Here is an 18,821-nt window from a genome sequence, read left to right as displayed (position 1 = left end):
AAATCCAGAAGAAGAAGGTTTTTTACTGTAGAATATTTTTATAATCATCCTGTGAACTTGGCATGTCAGGTGATAGAATGTAATATGCATACAGTGCATTTGTCTTAGTTTGTATGGCTGTATCTCCTGATTCTTACATCGTCTCTCTCTCTCTCTCTCTCTTCTACTGGGTGACACTACAATATGTGTAGAATAATCACACTCATCACAATAAAGTTGCAACACTGCTTACAAATATTTTCATGCTCTTTGGTTTAGGGTGTTTGCTGCCACCTGGGGGGTAATCATTAAAAAAACCTTGGCCACCTTCCCAACAAACGTTCTCTACATTTATCCAGCTTAAAGGCTGTTTGATCTGTATTTTATTTTTGTTTCTTGCTGTATGTTATTTGTATTTACTTATTTACACGCTCAGAACGTACATGTTGTGGGTTCTGGTATTAAATAACTAAACTGGGCCGGTATGTGAATCTCTGATTCATTAAACTCACAACTCTCCATTTCCGTTGAACCAATGGATGCACATCGCCCTGATGACGTCGCTCCTGAAACTCTAAAGTTCTCTTTATGCACCCAATCAAGAAGAAATGTGTGAATTAAGATGGTATTTTTGAAGCAATTCACATGGAATTAAGTTCAAGATGCAGGTTATTGTCCACTGTAGAAAAAAGGTCTATTTTATTGCGGTATTTTATGAAAACGTAACTCAGCAGTTTGATCAGGTGAAATCGTATAACGCGTTCATAAAATCATCTGCAAGGTACATTTAGATACTTCCTGGATCAAAACAAAAATGAAAGTATTTTTAGTCGGGACTTGCAGAAGCAGAATGTAATTTGGTAAGTTTATAACCAAATGTGATTTGTATGCTAGGATTATATGTTTAACTTTTTAGATACTCACTCGACCAATTCGAGTTAGGCTACTTCAGAACTACACGACACTTTGAAACAAACATCAAACGTGTTATGATATTACATGTATGTTAACGGGCCCTGAGAAACACAAGACTTACTGAAATTAAATGACAAAGAAACAGGAACAAAATATTTCTCATTGACCTAAAAGTCCAGGCTCTTAAACTGCTCAGAACAAGTCAGAAGAGATGTAGATATTTAGCGAAACACGAGAGCAATGAAACAGCAAGAGGTTATGAAAGCATTAACAGCTATCGTAAAAACTATAACCAGGTAGGACGCTTGATTACTGTGCAACAGGACAGTTGAAACAAATTAAATATCTCATTCGGGAGATTGACTGGTCATATTAGGTCTGCTCATGTGTGATATCGGCCTCTTTGAGTTTGTTAAACTTTGTCCATATCTACCGCGCTTAAACTGTCCGTGCTTTGGCAATTCACGATAAAGCGTAGGCTACAAATTGGTGCGTAAATATTTGAGTTGTTATGGTAATTGAACGAACAGAAAAATAGGTTTTGACTGTTTAAGTGTAGACTAATATACGAGCGTAATACATAGGCTACTTGTACAAATATTTTTTACTGAACTGCCACTATATAGCCTACAAAGAGTATTTTTAATACTTTTATAAAATGAATGTACTTTTAAAAATAAAATGAATAAAAATACATTAAAAGTAATATAATTAAATTTGAACTTTAATAAAATACTTTTTTGTATATAGTGACAGTTCAGTAAAAGCAAATACAAGTACAAGTGTGTATTTGTATTATTATGTGACTAATATGTTCGTATATTAGTCACGTGTGTTTATATAACAAATACTATTTCAGCCTCGTCAGACTTCTACTCGGGAGATCCACATGTAGATGTAATGTAGTTAATATTAGTCCTATTAACCACTGCAATAACAACTTTGACTACTTTAATAACAGCTTTAAGTCTGTTGGAGTAGGTTTCTTATACCTTTGACCTGTTTGTAATTGATTTTGCTTTTGTGCTGTGTTTGTGATCAGTGTCCTGTAGAAACAAGAAACTTCTCCCAAGCTTTGTTTTTTTCTAGCAGACCAAATCAGAATCTGAATCAGAATCTGGTTTATACCCTCATTATACATACAATACCCTATATACCCTCATTATACATAAAGTACACAATATACCAGCATTATACATACAATACACAATATACCCTCATTATACATACAGTGCACAATATACCAGCATTATACATACAATACACAATATACCCTCATTATACATACAATACACAATATACTCTCACTATACATACAGTACACAATATACCAGCGTTATACATACAATACCCTATACCCTTATTATACAAACAACACCCTATATATATTCATTATACATACAAAAGACACCATCATTATGCATACAATATATACTATATTCCCTCATATATACAATACACAATATACCCTCATTATACATACAAAAAGCAATACACCCTCATTATACATGCGGAACACAATATACCCTCATTAGACATACAATACACAACCTGTGTTTTAGTATTTTATTTCTGTTAGTGTTTTGATTTCTTCCTAAAATCTTACTGGCCACTGTGTAATTCCCTCCTTTTCAGGTTGTTTCTGGGAGTGAAAGAGAAATCATACTCATATTGACTGGACTAAAACATTAAAATTGTTTTTCAGAAATGAAGCTTATCTGTGTGATAACACTGACTCTCACTGTCTTCATGGAGACTACACCAGGTATGTGCCCTGTACAAGCTGTGTGTGTGTGTGTGTGTGTGTGTGTGTGTGTGTGTGTGTGTGTGTGTGTGTGTGTGTGTGTGTGTCTATGTGTGAGTGAGACACAGAGAAAGAATGAACATATGAAAGCTGGATTATAACTGTTAAAACTGTTATTTTCTTTGAAGGGTAGCTAGACCCATAAAACTAATAAAGATATTTATTGAAGAAATAATTCAAACCTGCTCATAATTACAGACACACTGTCACGTCCAGCTCCGCCCTCCTCCCTGGTCCCGCCTAGTTTCCCCGTTACCTTGGTTTCCCTTTTGTCTGTCATGCCCGTCTTTAGTGCCTGCACCTGAGTCTAGTTACACTCCCCTGTTTTCAGAGTATATCATCCCATCTGTTTCAGTCCTCCATGTCGGTCATAGTGTTTTGTCGTGTGAGTACGTCCTAGCCTTGCCCTGTCCTGCTCTGCCTTGTTCTCTCCGTTTTGCCTTGTTAGCGTTTTCATTGGTGTTCCCTGTCGGTTTTCTTCCCGTTTCTTTATCTCCTCGCATTTGTCTGTACATGAGTTTCCTTGCCTCCACTGATAAAATATTTTTGCCACGTCCCAATGAATATAAAACTGTGTTTTTACATGGAAATATTATTGAGTGATGTGATGTTGAACACGTAAAATAATACTGTTCCTGCACAGCAACCATAGATTTTATTTTGTGTTGTACTGACATTTTTTCAGAGGCACATTGAAAAATAAAGTGCTCTATAGGAATACTTTCTATTTGTGTGATTTTTCACGGGCATGGGTGGGTAACGGGTAGAATATTAACGGGTCCGGGCGGGTACGGATTTAACTTTGAAATAGCCATGGGTTCACGGGTGGGTGGGTGCTGTACTCTGCGGGTACGGGTGGGTGCGGGTCTCTGGCTCGAACCCCCTTTATGTGGTTGACACTCAAAATGAAACGATGACGTAGCCCACTGAATCCGAGTCCTCGTTTGTCATCAGTCACGTGATTTTTACGGTAATGACACACGCCTCGAACCAGGGCTTCATCTGGCACGCCCCTTTTTGCTCGATACAGGCTCCGAGGCGTCGCTTCAAATGTTACATCACTAGTTTTGATATCCTTGAGTTGTGTTCCTGTGTTTTCTCTAGTTTTCCCCCGTTTGTATTTGTTTTATCCCATGCCCTTCTACTCTGTTCCCGGTTATTGGTCTCGTCTTTCGTCGTGTACTTTAGGATTTATGTTTAACCTCACCATGGTCTGTTGTATCCTGCCTTTGTTGTGTTTAAGTGTAGTCTGGCTTTGTCAATATCTATCTCCCCTTCGTTGTTACTCCTCTTAGTGTTGTTATCCCCGCTCCGTTTTGGTAGTGTATGTGTGGAATGTTCAAATGTATTAGTGCTTTGCTTAGTTATCTGGTTGTCTCGTTCGATAGTATTAGTCTTTTATTGTATAGTATAGTCCCTGTTTGTGTCCTGGGTTTCTGTCTAGTGTTTTGTTGTTTCCTTAATAATAAACCTTCCCAACTTTGCATTTGCATCACCCCTGTGTATGATAATTGTCACGGTGTGGGTTGTCTGTGAGCGTGTTCGTAGTCGCACCTGTGCCTTGTCTCGTGATCACAAGGGTTTGTGTTATTCACCTATTTAATGTGCGTTCACGCAATGTCTCGTGCTCGTCGTGCAGCGTGAGTTGTCTGTGTGACTGCTTACGCTACCGCGCTGGACTTCACCTGTGTGTGTGTCAAAATAAAGTATATGTTCACAGTGATCGTCGTTGTGCCTGCCTCCTCCACCACGCGTTACAGAAAGACGAGGCACTAAGATGCCAGGATACACGTCGGCGTGTAAGAAGGGAAAGAAAAAGGAAAAGCGCCATCACGCTGCTTCCCCTGTGCGTCGCCACGACGTACAGGTCCTGGTCGGGGGGATGCAGCAGGATCCTGTAGCAGATGCGAGGAAACCGAGGCAGATGCGGAGTGCTTCCAACTGGCCGCACAGAGGGTGTGGAGCGAGAGGCACTGCGCCCCGGCCCTGGAACACCCCGAGGAGGAGAGGGGAGAAGATTCCTTCTTTCAGGCTGCTTGGAGAGAGGGTCTCCGCGCCATGAGAGGAGAGTCCTCCCCCCTGGCAGACTTGGAGGATGGCAGGGAGGAGATGGAGACGTCAACGGGCGAGGCAGCATTGACGCAGGGTGCGCGAGAGGGCACTGGCATAGCCAGCGGCTTGAGGTGGACCTGCCCGTCGGTGTGGGTTCGGGGCTTTCCAGTAGAGGTCTGCGCGGGATTGCTTTTTTAATCCCGCTCCCGCTTGTTTTAGTCCCGCTCCCCGCCAAAAAATCGTTTGTTTTAATCCCGCTCCCGCCCACACCTGCATGTTTTAGTTCCGCTCCCGCCCGCACCGGCCAGAAAATCGCTTGTTTTAATCCCGCACCCGCCCACCACATACACATTTCTGTCGCCCCCCGCCCGCAACCCTAATATGAATTGAATTAATTAAATTTAATACTTGAAATTTTCTTATGTATTTATTAAAACAGCAATATAGCGATGGATCGCGCTGTCCCATTTCTTACCACAGTCCAAACACATGCAGTCAGGTGACGTACAGCAACACTTTCTGACATCTATCACAACAAGCAAATGGTAGACGATTTCCATCTCCATTAATTACAATGGAATATGACTTCCATACATCAGACTTTCCTGTAGTTGGCTTAATTGTGGTGTATTCGCCTGTTTTAATTGAATTTTCCACAGCTGAAACTTATTGACCGTCTACAGTTTCTGCCATTTCTGTATCAAAATGACAAAATGACGCACACTTCATGTTCACGTGATCAGTTGCTTAGCCAATATTTTGAATTAGTTTATTGCTTACTTACTGAATGATTAGTTGTTTTCGTCGTGTTCCTTATGCATGGAAATCATTGCGTTGTTATTCTTATAATTTTCTAGACTATTAATTTGCGGGATTTTTCTACATGTATATGTGGTCCCGCTCCCGCATCGCCTGGACTAATTAAACTCCCGCTCCCGCAAGTAACAATTAAATTCTGTCCCGCGCCGCAAGATATTCTGACGGGTCCCGCGGGACCCGCAGGATTACCGCGGGAGTGCAGACCTCTACTTTCCAGCTTCGCTGGGCGCTCCGTGAGTAGCGAGCCCCTGGTGGAGGGCTCTGTCACGGTGACAGCTCCGGACCCCTCCCTGTGGGCGTGTCGTTATGTCGTGTGCGTGCCGTTGTGTCCATGTTTGTAGTTCCGTGGGTGTGGGTCGTCTGTGAGCGTGTTCGTAGTCGCACCTGTGCCTTGTCTCGTGATCATGAGGGTATGTGTTATTCACCTATTTAATGTGCGTTCGCGCAATGTCTCGTGTTCGTCTTTGTCTTGAGTTAGTGCAAGCGTGAGTTGTCTGTGTGAGTGCTTATGCTACCGCGCTGGACTTCACCTGTGTGTGTGTCAAAATAACATATATGTTCACAGTGATCGTCGTTGTGCCTGCCTCCTCCACCATGCGGTACAATAATCGTAACACACACACCCTACAGCTGGGGATTAAGTTTACTAAAGCTGTGATATTTTAGAACACAACAGATTTTCTTTGATTCAAAATATCCCAACCAATTATAACCACATCGGTTATGAATAGTAAACCTAGTGAACTACTTAAACTTCTTTGAGCACGTTAAGGTGACCAAAAATACAACTAGCACAGTTAACACACCGGTGGAGGAGAACCTGAGAGCAGAGATAAGTGGGAGGAAGACTATTAAGAGACTTGGTTGTTTTCTGTCATGGAGCCGACAGTCTTCTTTCTTAGCTGCCATTTCTTGGTCTTTTTTAAGGAAACTAAAAAAATGGTCGTTGACCATCCAATAGAATGCTAGAGTTGTGACATATTGCATAAAAGTCGTCGTGGTTATTGCTGTCGAGTTATAAAATCCACTAAAAAATGTCCACATACTGGACATTTGGAATTGTTTCTGAGCCAATATGAATATGAGTTCAGTTATGTAAATAGTTAGCGTTTCATCCAAAGTTGAATTTCTGATTGTTTCCAATTGTGAGTAGTTGGATATTAATGGTTTATCTGGGTGTCACCCGTATTTAAAAGTCCTGACTAAAGTGGCATAATATATGACCAAGTGGAAGGATGTAGATAATTGTTCCTGCGACTGAACTTTAACGGAACCCCTGAGAAAGAAGTAGTATGACCTGAGTGGGTAATTAACTATTTTCTGTCAGTAGAACATTAACCAATAAGTGCGCTAAGGGCTATGCTAACGTTAGCATCCGGAGCAATGTAAACAGCAAACACAATGACTACTGTGAACACCTGAGGTGGAAAGAGTACTGAAAAATTGTAATTGAGTAAAAGTATCATTACTTTGCCTAAAATCTACTCAGAGTAAAAGTAAAATTACCTATCTCAAAATTTACTCGAGTAAAAGTACAAAATTACTTCATTTAAAATGTAATTTGAGTAAAAGTTACTTAGTTACTTTCAGTTATTTAATGCATGGATGAATCATGAACCAAATTCAGCACAAGTTGTTTTAATCGATTTCAAAGTGCATTTAAGTGCACATCCACACTTGCAAAAAGATCAGCTGGGCTCAGGAACATACTTCCTCACAGCACAAGGACAGTCACAACCTGTACCATAAAGTGCAAACAATTTTCAGTCCTATTATCCAACGGACAACACTATGATAAGAATAAAGAAATTTAAATTACAAATTATTTAAAAAAACAAAATGCACACAAAATTAAGTGCCCACAAGATGCCACAAATCAAACTAAAATGCAACAGGATTCCACTACTCACAATAAAATGCCCACAGGATCCCACAACTTAAAAGTAAGTGCTCACAGGATCCAACTATTCAAAATACAGTGCCCACCGGATCCCACTATTCACAATAAAATGACCACAGGATCCCACATCTCAAAATAAAACAAAATGCGCACAGGATTCCACTATTTAAAATGCACACATGATACAACTATTCAAAATACAGTGCCCACAGGATTCCACTTTTCACAATAAAATGTTCACAGGATCCCACAGAATCTGATAGATAGAAGATTTAAAGATAGAACAATCTCATCCTTTTGGAAAAAAAAGTGCACCAGATTACGACCTGATTATGAGACAATGGAAAGGACGTGCGCAAGGCAAGGCCACGCAATTGGCATTCAGTTCTGGGACTCTGGGAAGTTTAAATTTCTGCCCGCATTTAACTTTTCACCATCAATATTTTTTTACTCAGTGATGTGAGGGCGTTCAAATGTAGTGAAGTAAAACTACTTGGGTCAAAATGTACTCAAGTAAAAGTAAAAATTACATATTTCAAAAACTACTCAGAAAATTACAAATTACTCATAAAAAGTACTTGATTACAGTAATGTGAGTAAATGTAATTAGTTACTTTCCACCCCTGGTGAACACCCACGGGAGATAAAAAGGTCTGCATGACACTGCCATGACCTCTAAATCAGGAGAACAGTGAGAGTCTATAATCCTGCTGCTGCTGCACCACTCACGGTTTACGTAAACACATAGTCCCCCACCTCTGCTCTTACCGGAGTCGCTGGTTCTGTCCAGCTGGTGTAGCGTGCGGCCTGCTAGCTCTACTGCAGCGTCGGGGATCAGTGGGTGTAGCCACGTTTCCGTGATGAGGGAAATACTGCAGTTCCGCACAAAGCTGTTTGTCGCCATTTAGCTCCAACTCTTCCATTTTCTGGATGATTGATCTTGTGTTGGAGAGGAAGAGACTCGGTAATGCTGGTCTATGAGGTTGTCTGCGTAGCCTAGCCCCATGACCTGACCAGCATCCACGCTTTTGTTTCCTGTGTCTCCGCATCCTCTTATGCTTGTCAGACAGGCTGGTGATGCACAGAGACCCCGGCGGTCTTGCAATGTCCTCTGGAATTTTGTATGTCTGATGAAAATTGCGCCTCAAAACTTTGTCTATCAGGTTCTATCAGCCCAGTTTACGGTCAGCTTTAATAAAAACTAAAAAGAAACACGAAAAAACTAACAAAAACAAGCGCCAGATCGGAGAGCCAAGAGCCGCTGCACCGTGCACGTCACCATCTTACTCCATTTAAGCAGACCCTTGACATGAGTCTTTACCTTAAGAGTCCCTTAACATCAAGGTGTCATTGTAACAAATTCATACAGGACACAGAAGCAGGATCCATGTGCAGGGTATGAAAGACATGAAAAAAGGAGCCAGAGGCAGGAGAGGCATGTAGTGCAGGCAGGGATAAAAACACCAGGGGTCAAATACCAGGGGTAAAAACACCAGGGGTTAAAACACCAGGGGTCAAAACACCAGGGGTCAAAACACCAGGGGTCAAATACCAGGGGTCAAAACACCAGGGTAACAGTACAAAAGGGCAAAAGTCTAAACATCACAACAGGCAGGTAAAGGAGTGAACAGTAGAATAAAGGGCTTGGTATGCAAACAGTAAATATAGGCAATACTTCATGATGACTGAAGGTATTCAGGAAGCTTATGGAGTGCATATAATGACCAGGTGCGGGTGAAAGTGATCAGATTTCATGGGGAGTGTGACCTCTGTTGGATAGGCATGTCTATTGCAGAGCCATTATTGACAGTCATATTGCCCTCTGTCCCTCCTATTACAGACTATGATTCCCAGAATGCTTTAGCAAACCACCCGAGATACCAAACACTGGAGTTTTGATTATCACCACCTGTAGCAGTTTCAATGCTGAGTTGTTCAGAAGGTCAACAGTATTACCTAGTAGTAATTCTTGGACAATGGATTATTTCATAGAAAGAAAATGAAAATTCTGTAAAACAATCAGGAGAATAAGACAGGCTACACAGATTCACACCATGAGGTTTATTATGTACAGGAGAATGAGAGATGATCCGAAATGAGCATATCTTAGTGTAATTAGTGAGATGGACAGTTTTACATATGAAACAAGGACCACTCTGTTGATCCAGAACAGTTGAACCCACTCCCACTTGGCCAAAGTACCACTGGAGATACTGAGCATGCTCAGTAGACGTGGTTGGTAGGTCAATGATGAGCACTGTGCTGAATCAATAGCTGATTACTTTCACATATGTATGCCAGAGAGTGATATAATCATTGTATTACCATTTTATTGCATTATAATTTTATATTTGTTTTTCATTACAGAAGAATTAAAGGTAGTGGGCCCAGATGCTTCTCTTGTTGTGAATGCTGGTGAAGACCTGGTTCTGCCCTGTTCTCTACAACCCAACATCAGTGCTGTGGACATGACAGTGGAGTGGCTCAGACCAGATCTGACTCAAGCAAACAGACTTGTGCATCTGTATGAAGATTATGAAGACAGAAATGAAGAACAGATAAAGTCCTACAGAGGGAGGACAGGACTGTTTAAAGAAGAGCTACAGAAAGGAAACACCTCACTGAAACTCTCAGCAGTCCAACCTTCTGATGAGGGACATTACACATGTTTAATCCAGTCAAAAAACGTTTATGATGACATAATTGTTCATGTAAAAGTTATAGGTAAGGGGTATTACCTATAACCTGATGGATTATAACTATATTCAGTTCTTTATTTATTATTTTAACCAACAGTATGACATTCACTACAACTATGGCCAATATTGTTACAATTTTGTTTCATTTAGATTTAACTGAGTTGTTTTATGCAAAAAATGCTTGTGTATTTGTACATCATCTAATCAGAAAGTTGTTGCAAGATGTTGTCCTGTTTGCATTTTAGGAAAGAGTCTTCATGCTTGGAAGATTGCTCTCATCTGCATTTCAATTTCTGGAGTTCTTTTAATTGCATTTACAGTTTACATCTGGAAAGGTAAATTTAATAATTTACATGGGTAACTGCATATATTATCTGTACTTGGATCAACATGTGCATGTGTGGGTAATGTAGTTTTAGGACATCTTAGAAAAACTACACTGCTCTGCAAAATAAAGGGTGCAAACCCCAAACTGCAAAATATTAAGCTTTTAAGTGTGATATTAGAGATATTAGAGATATTAATTTATTCTTCTTCACACATTGTACAAGTACAGGGTGAAATGCGTCTTCGCCCAGGGCCCAGTGTTAAAGCACCGAAATTCCAGAGCAGCGTCGCCTCGACGGGCGCCACCTTTACGCAGAATGAGAAAACAGAGAGATAACAAAGGAGACAAAAAAATATGACCACAGATTATTCTCACGGACAGGACAACAGTCTGTGTGCATGCAAAAAATCCCCATAGCACATACAGCATTGATAACACAGACAGTAAGCAGTGAGAGGCGTGATCCATTCAGATAGGGAGGGGGAGCCAGAGGCCTGGCACAGAGTTTTTGTGTCAAAGTTCGCGGTGGAAGGCGAGAGCCATCTCTGACAATCTCTGTGTGGGGGTAGGAGCAGGCAACCAAGACGACGTGTGTATATTATATATTAAGTGTGTGTGTGTTGAATTGTCCTGCACTTCAGGTCTTTTTGAGGAGTTCACTATTCCATCACTGTTTTCCCAGTACCAGTAAATAATTAGTATATGACTGATATTCAGTCTGATAAAAAACTTAAAATATATGATATACTATGGTCAAAAGACCTCAAACGCCAATAACTTAATGCAACTCTCACTTTTTTCTTCAAAGGTCCATTGAGACAGGGTCATTTGTTACAACAGTCATTGGATGATTGTGTCTAATGTTTCTCTCTAAATCCTCAGAAAAGAAGCTTTCTCCTGCACAGTGTTCAGCTGTATCCTACCTGCGTCTCCACTCACAGTATGTGAGGAATGAGTGGAACCTGAATAAATACAACACATCAGAGGAGGGTTATAGGAGACTCATCCCAGCCGTCACCAACTGTAGAAAAGCTATGTGAGTGATCCATTATATGTCCAGAAGATTTTATAAAGCTAAGATGGGGGACAACAAATTACATTCACTGCAAATATTTGATTAATAAGTGTCACTAACCAAAAATACATGATGTACAGAGTGGGTAAAATGTCTGGGTGAATTATGCTGCCTAATTTCAAGAGGAACAAGGACCTTTCAGAAATGAAGGATTTGAAGTTGACAAAAAAGTTGTCAGGGTTCTACAGCAGGGTTCCACTGCAGGGTTCTACAGCAGGGTTCTACTGCAGGGCTCTACTGCAGGGTTCTACAGCAGGGTTCTACTGCAGGGTTCTACAGCAGGGTTCTACTGCAGGGTTCTACAGCAGGGTTCTACTGCAGGGTTCTACAGCAGGGTTCTACTGCAGGGCTCTACTCAATCAATCAATCAAAGTTTATTTGTATAGCGCTTTTCACAACACAAGTTGTCACAAAGCGCCTTACAGGATTTAAAAGGTTAACAATACTACAGGTCCAGAACCCTAATGAGCAAGCCAAGGGCGACAGTGGCGAGGAAAAACTCCCTAAGATAGTGGGGAATAGGAAGAAACCTCGGGAGAACCAAGACTCAAAAGGGAACCCATCCTCCATTGGGCGGCCCGTTAACACACAGATTACACAAAATACAGACAAATACACAAGTCACACACAAATCACACAATCAGACTAAGTAAAGGTAAAAATGAAAGTTCTGGGTTATGATATTGTCACTGTAAATGTCTGTTGATGAACGCCAGGCTTTCATTCCGTGTCGGAGCAGCGATGCTGGTATTGTAGGCTCCGACTGCAATGTTACTCTCCAGGTGAACCTCGGAGAAAAGATACGAGATGTAGTAAATATGTAACAGATTAATCAAAGGCCAAACTAAACAGATGAGTCTTTAATCGAGTTTTAAACATTGAGACTGTGTCTGAGTCCCAAATAGAGGCAGGAAGATTATTCCACAATTGTGGAGCTTTAAAAGAAAAGGCTCTTCCACCTCTACTGCAGGGTTCTACAGCAGGGCTCTACAGCAGGGTTCTACTGCAGGGTTCTACAGCAGGGTTCTACAGCAGGGTTCTACTGCAGGGCTCTACAGCAGGGTTCTACAGCATGGTTCTACAGCAGGGTTCTACAGCAGGGTTCTACAGCAGGGTTCTACTGCAGGGCTCTACTGCAGGGTTCTACAGCAGGGCTCTACAGCAGGGTTCTACAGCATGGTTCTACAGCAGGGTTCTACAGCAGGGTTCTACTGCAGGGTTCTACACTGTAAAAAAAAAGTGTAAAAAAACGGTAATTTTCTGGAAATGGGGGCGCCGGAAAATTACTGTAAAAAAACAGATAAGTACTGTAAATTTAAAAACATACATAAACTGTAAAAAAACGGCAATTTTCTGGCACCCCTGTTTCCAGAAAATTACCGTTTTTTTACAGTTTATGTAAAAACACAGATAAGTACTGTAAATTTAAAAACATACATAAACTGTAAAAAAACGGTGATTATAACACTTAACATGCAACACTGTCATTTTACAGGAAATATTCCTAAAATTGAATGTGGTCTTTACTCTAGTTCACATTCAAATATAACAATATTGCAGTGTGGTGTAGGAAGGAGAGGTAGCAAACAGATCCACCGCAGCATAAGGCTTTTTTAATTGAAACTGCCTCAACAACATAATCACGCCAGACCCCACGATCACGCAGAAGAGACTTAATTTAGACACAAAACTTGAGGGAACGGCAATAACACGACAACACTACACAAACATGGCATAGAATAATTCACACAGTACAACTACATAAATTGATGAAGGGGGACTTAAACCAAGTAATGCACATAATCAAGTACACAATTAATCAACACATGCATAGACATCACATTAACAGAGAACAATACCGGAGTCGCAGGGACTCATGGGAAGTAGCGCCGTCCCCCATTGGACCGACGCTTCAATATAAAAATATATATAACATTAATAGTTAAAATGAGCCATAAACTCCGAACTGTCAGAACACACATTTCAACGCTACGGTTATAGTTAAACTATGATCGGACAGGAATGCCAGACACATGAACCGATAAGAATATATTACGCGTTAACTAAATAAGTTACATGCACTGAAAGCTGACAACGTTGCAAATACTCATTTGAAAAAACACTGATTTCAAAACCCATACATTTGGGCTGCAGCGGGGTGATAACGAAAGGTTCTTCAAACAATATGCACAACCAGAACAACTCTTCATGCACACTGTGCAGTGGTCCGATTCAAACAGGCCCCACCTCTACCAATCATAAACTTAACATATTCAGTTATCTTTACTTAACATGATCATTGCAATGCCTATTTCAGCTCAATAATGATAACAACTAGTTTTATTTAGTAATGGCAATATTTTTTACGAAACATGAAATAATAATTAATGATTACTAAAATAATTTATTAAAACCTAATCCGGGTTTACAGTGTAGATACAGTGATACAGATACAGTGCATATTTAATAGTGGATTGAAAATGAGATGGATCTGGAACGCCTTAACTCTTTATGTATGTTATAAATATAAAAATAAATCACAGTCAAGAACATTTTACTTTTTACTCACTTTTATAACATGAAAATCACATATTTAACATGTCAAAACTTAAATTAAAACATGCATCAATGTTGTCTTTCCTTGAATTTCCTTGAAATTAATTCCAGAAGATTCTATTACTTTGTCTCAATAAGATTAATCAATATTACTTTCTTTTTACAGTTTGTTTAGTTAAAATTATTATCTAAGAATTGTTAAAAAACAGATTTATAATGTATTTAATTTATACAGATTTTTCTTGTTAAATCACATGACATTTTTAAATAAACAGTTTGTTCTGGTAATTGTAATACACTTTCCCTGTCATTTTAAAATACAGGAAAAAACTGTAAAATTTATTGGGAAAAACTGTTTTTTTTTTACAGTGTACTGCAGGGCTCTACTGCAGGGTTCTACTGCAGGGTTCTACTGCAGGTTCTACCCTGCTTCAGATGGTGGTGTTTGGGGCTGGTATCTGAATTTGAGATAGCTGTGTTTTAGACGGGCCTGCAGTACATTGGTCATGTATTGCAAGAGGGACTGTTCAGTAAAATACAGTTCACACTGAATGAGAAAACTATCGCAGCTCTCCAGGTCACCATCATAAACTTCATGTGTAGTAACATCCAGGGACCTGCACCTGCCTCTCATGGCCCATCAAGTCTACCCCACTGGACATGTTGGGAGAACTGTGGGACTGAGGGACCATGTAGGGCCTCTTTTAACATCTTCCAGCTTAAGATCAGGTTGCAACACACGGGCCGTGTCTGCTGTTATGGAAGACACACAGGCTGAATCTGGGACACGCAAAGTGACAGAAACTCCAGACACAGGAACAGGGATTAGTACCACGACAGAAACAGGCATCGAAACAGTATCAAGAACCAAGACAAAACCAGGAAACATGGGGGCAGGAAACATGGGTCTAGACAACTTGGGATCAGTGCAGACATGAATATCATGTGCACAATTCTTCAAAATAAAAGCATGTAATTGTACTGTGAGCACGATGCACAACTATTCATGTTTGATTCCTGGTTTCTCTCACAGACCAATCAGAGACAGAATGCTAATGTATTTACTCCTTTGCAGATTAACTGGCTGTGACCTCACTGAAGAGTTTTGTAAATCTCTAACATCAGCTCTACAAACAGAAAACTCCCCCTTGAAAGAGCTGGATGCCAGTTACACCACCCTGCACGATACAGGAATGAAACAGCTCTGTGCTGGACTGAAGAGTTCACACTGTACACTGGAGACACTCAGGTGAGTTTATTGTGAACAGCAGAGTTGTTCAGTAATACAAATTCTATTCATGAACTCATTCTTGAATGAAAATATTAAGATGTGAACAGAGACAAATGTTGTTCCATAAAAATACTAAAGATTTTTCTTGTGAAATTGGAATATTAAATGATTATATTCAAACAATTAAAATGTTTTTGTGCTGCACAAGCAGAGCCAACACCTACTACTGAATACTGAATGGTTACCTAAGTCCTAATGTAAGACATTATGTAAAAATGTAATTTTGGCAGGCAGGGAGTGCGAAATAAAAAATAAAAAAATGCCATGTCTCAGGGAAAAAGGATGGTTTATTGAGAAAAGTGCACAAACCAAAAACCCGTGACTCGATCTGAATTAAGGATATAATGACTAGCGGTCAACTGGTACAAAGACAAGACATATATAGGCAAACAAACGACCCTCAGGTGAGGTGGATCATAGGCCCCGCCCACCTGAGAGATGAACACAACGCAACAAATACACGACAACTGCCGCTGTGGACAGGGGTGACCAGCAGGGGGCCCGCCGTACCGTGACAGTAATATTACAAGGTTTTTGTTTACAAGGTGGTTGTGGTCATATTATTAAAAAAATAACCAAGATGAAAAACTCACACATGCGAATCCATTAGCTGCTTAGGACAGAGGACACAAACTTATTTTCATTATTTTAGTGTCTTCTGTGTCACACTCAGTGACCGTTTTGGAGCATCAAACAGCAAAACAGTGCACGGTGCACAAAAAAGCCCATGGCTGAGTTTGGGTTTCTTCCTCTCTTTCAAGAAAATTTAAACACTACTAAACTTTAAACACTAAATTCCTGCCTAGACCGGGCAGGAATCACCACAGAATAGTTAATTTGCATCTTAAATTTAACATTGTGTTATGCTATGATCCCAAATAGTCTAGTCCTATCTTTATGTGCATTCTTGAGCACATGCAACCCTGTAACTGCACATGCTGGACCAATGATGAGACCTTACAGATAATTTCATCATCTCTAAATTCTGTCACTACTGTTTTGTTTCAAATATATTTATTGTGAAACATTTCTTTCAACAAGGCACTTGGTCTGACATTTACATGTTTCTTTTAAGAAAAAAAAATCTGACACATACATAAACAACAAAAAGGCATAGTAACAATATCTATAATGGAAATAAAAAATAATCAAAACATAGGAAACAGTAACATAGCACAATAATAATAATAATAAATATAGCCGCAAGCGGCAATTACGGGGTCCAAGCTGAGGTTTGGCAAGATTTGCGCACCCACTGGTACATCATGTAAAGGTATATGAAATGTATATGAAAGTATATGAAGTATATATTTTAGTATAGCGCCACCTAGTGGTGCAATTCCCATCATACTTGAGCATGTCTTAGAGGGTGTGTAGATGAACATAATATGTGAGTTTCATGTTGATTGGCATATGATAAGCTTGTGAAATGTGTACTGAAAGCTGATTGGTCGATAGCGGCGGCCATATTGGACATATGATGGTGCAGGTCAAGAACATGTGTCATAGGTGCATATAGATGATGCGTACCAAGTTTGGAGTTATTTGGCCAATCGGTGTGGGCAGGAGAGTTTTTTGGCCGTTATAGCGCCACCTAGGTGTGCATGTCTGCCAAAATGTATGTGCAGGTCTAGACACCCAATAGGTGCATGTATGTGAAATTTGGTGTGAATACGTGAAAGCATGCCTGAGATATAACAGAATATGTGTATTTTTGGCGAAGGATTTTTTGACCTTTGACTTGTGAGGTATGTGGCCACGCCCATGTGCAGAAATGTGCACTTTTGCTCTGCTAGAATCAAAGTTCAGACTCTTGTGAGCGCCTGGATACCACATATGTGCATGTATGTGAAAAATCCAGGGACTAGTTCGCGCTCAAAAATGTGTGCGTATTTGCATGTTATGCAAATTAGCTCGACATGTAAGGGGCGGAGCATATGGCTTCAATGAAACTTTTTTTAGATGAGCACATGCCTGATCAGATGAAGTTTACATTTTGTCTCTAGGACATACGGTTTAGGAGAAACACCTGTTTAAACTTTTTCATGCGATTTTGTGCGCTATAGCGCCACCTATGGTCGGATCGGGCTGGCGTGTTGCGCCTGAGTAGCGGAGAGGAGTACTACAAGTTGGCCAAAGGAGAAGTCTGTAGGTCTTACGGTTTAGGCTGCACAACGCGTTTTAGCGGAGAAAAAGAATAATAATAATAAATATAGCCGCAAGCGGCAATTACGGGGTCCAAGCACAGGGTATGGGCACCATCTGGCACGCCTGAGATGCGTAAGCATGTGTGTGTAATCACTGGGTAGGTATGGGTGAAGCAATGTGTATATGAAACCTATAGGTAGGCCATTGCATGTGTGTGCATGTGTAAGAAAGATGTAGGGGTAATTCAGGAAATTCTAGTATAGCGCCACCTAGTGGTGCAATTCCCGTCATACTTGAGTATGTCTTAGAGGGTGTGTAGATGAACATAATATGTGAGTTTCATGTTGATTGGCTTATGATAAGCTTGTGAAATGTGAACTGAAAGCTGATTGGTCGATAGCGGCGGCCATATTGGACATATGATGGTGCAGGTCAAGGACCTGTGTCATAGGTGCATATAGATGATGCGTACCAAGTTTGGAGTTATTTGGCCAATCGGTGTGGGCAGGAGAGTTTTTTGGCCGTTATAGCGCCACCTAGGTGTGCATGTCTGCCAAAATGTATGTACCGGTCTAGACTTCCAATAGGTACATGTGTGTGAAATTTGGAGTGAATACATGAAAGTATGCCTGAGATACAGCAGAATATGTGGATTTTTGGCGAAGAAATTTTCTACGCTTGACTTGTGATGCATGTGGCCACGCCCATGTGCTGAAATGTGCACTTTGGCTCCATAACAATTAAAGTTCAGACTCTTGTGAGCGCCTGGATACCACATATGTGCATGTATGTGAAAAATCCAGGGACTAGTACGCGCTCAAAAATGTGTGCAAATTTGCATATTATGCAAATTAGCTCGACATGTAAGGGGCGGAGCATATGGCTTCAATGGAACTTTTTTTAGATGAGCTCATGCCTGATCAGATGCAGTTTGAATTTTATCTCTAGGACATACGGTGTAGGAGAAACACCTGTGTAAACTTTTTCATGCGTTTGAGTGCGCTGTAGCGCCACCTATGGGCGGATCGTGCTGACGTGTTGCACCTGAGTAGCGGAGAGGAGTACTACAAGTTGGCCAAAGGAGAAGTCTGTAGGTCTTACGGTTTGGGCTGCACAACGCGTTTTAAGGCAGAAAAAAAATTGGCATATGAAAAGCTTGTGAAAGGTGTACTGAAAGCTGATTGTTCGATAGCGGCGGCCATATTGGACATATGATGGTGCAGGTCAAGGACCTGTGTCATAGGTGCATATAGAT

The 18,821-nt window shown here is 40.5% G+C and overlaps 1 protein-coding gene and 1 long non-coding RNA gene across 2 annotated transcripts in view; both read left to right on the top strand.

The window, feature by feature from the left end:
* LOC143492533 (uncharacterized) overlaps positions 1-18,821 on the top strand; it is a 695,466-nt gene that overhangs the window by 144,341 nt on the left and 532,304 nt on the right. The gene's annotated exons all lie outside the window — the stretch shown is intronic.
* LOC143492545 (uncharacterized) lies at positions 526-15,402 on the top strand. Its single transcript, XR_013125273.1, has 5 exons — positions 526-839; positions 2,600-2,659; positions 9,837-10,503; positions 11,379-11,532; positions 15,203-15,402. It is a non-coding gene; the product is annotated as an uncharacterized LOC143492545 (long non-coding RNA).

Source organism: Brachyhypopomus gauderio, unplaced genomic scaffold (genome assembly GCF_052324685.1).
Source record: "Brachyhypopomus gauderio isolate BG-103 unplaced genomic scaffold, BGAUD_0.2 sc78, whole genome shotgun sequence".
Taxonomy (NCBI): domain Eukaryota; kingdom Metazoa; phylum Chordata; class Actinopteri; order Gymnotiformes; family Hypopomidae; genus Brachyhypopomus; species Brachyhypopomus gauderio.
This window is presented reverse-complemented; position numbering and strand designations above follow the sequence as displayed.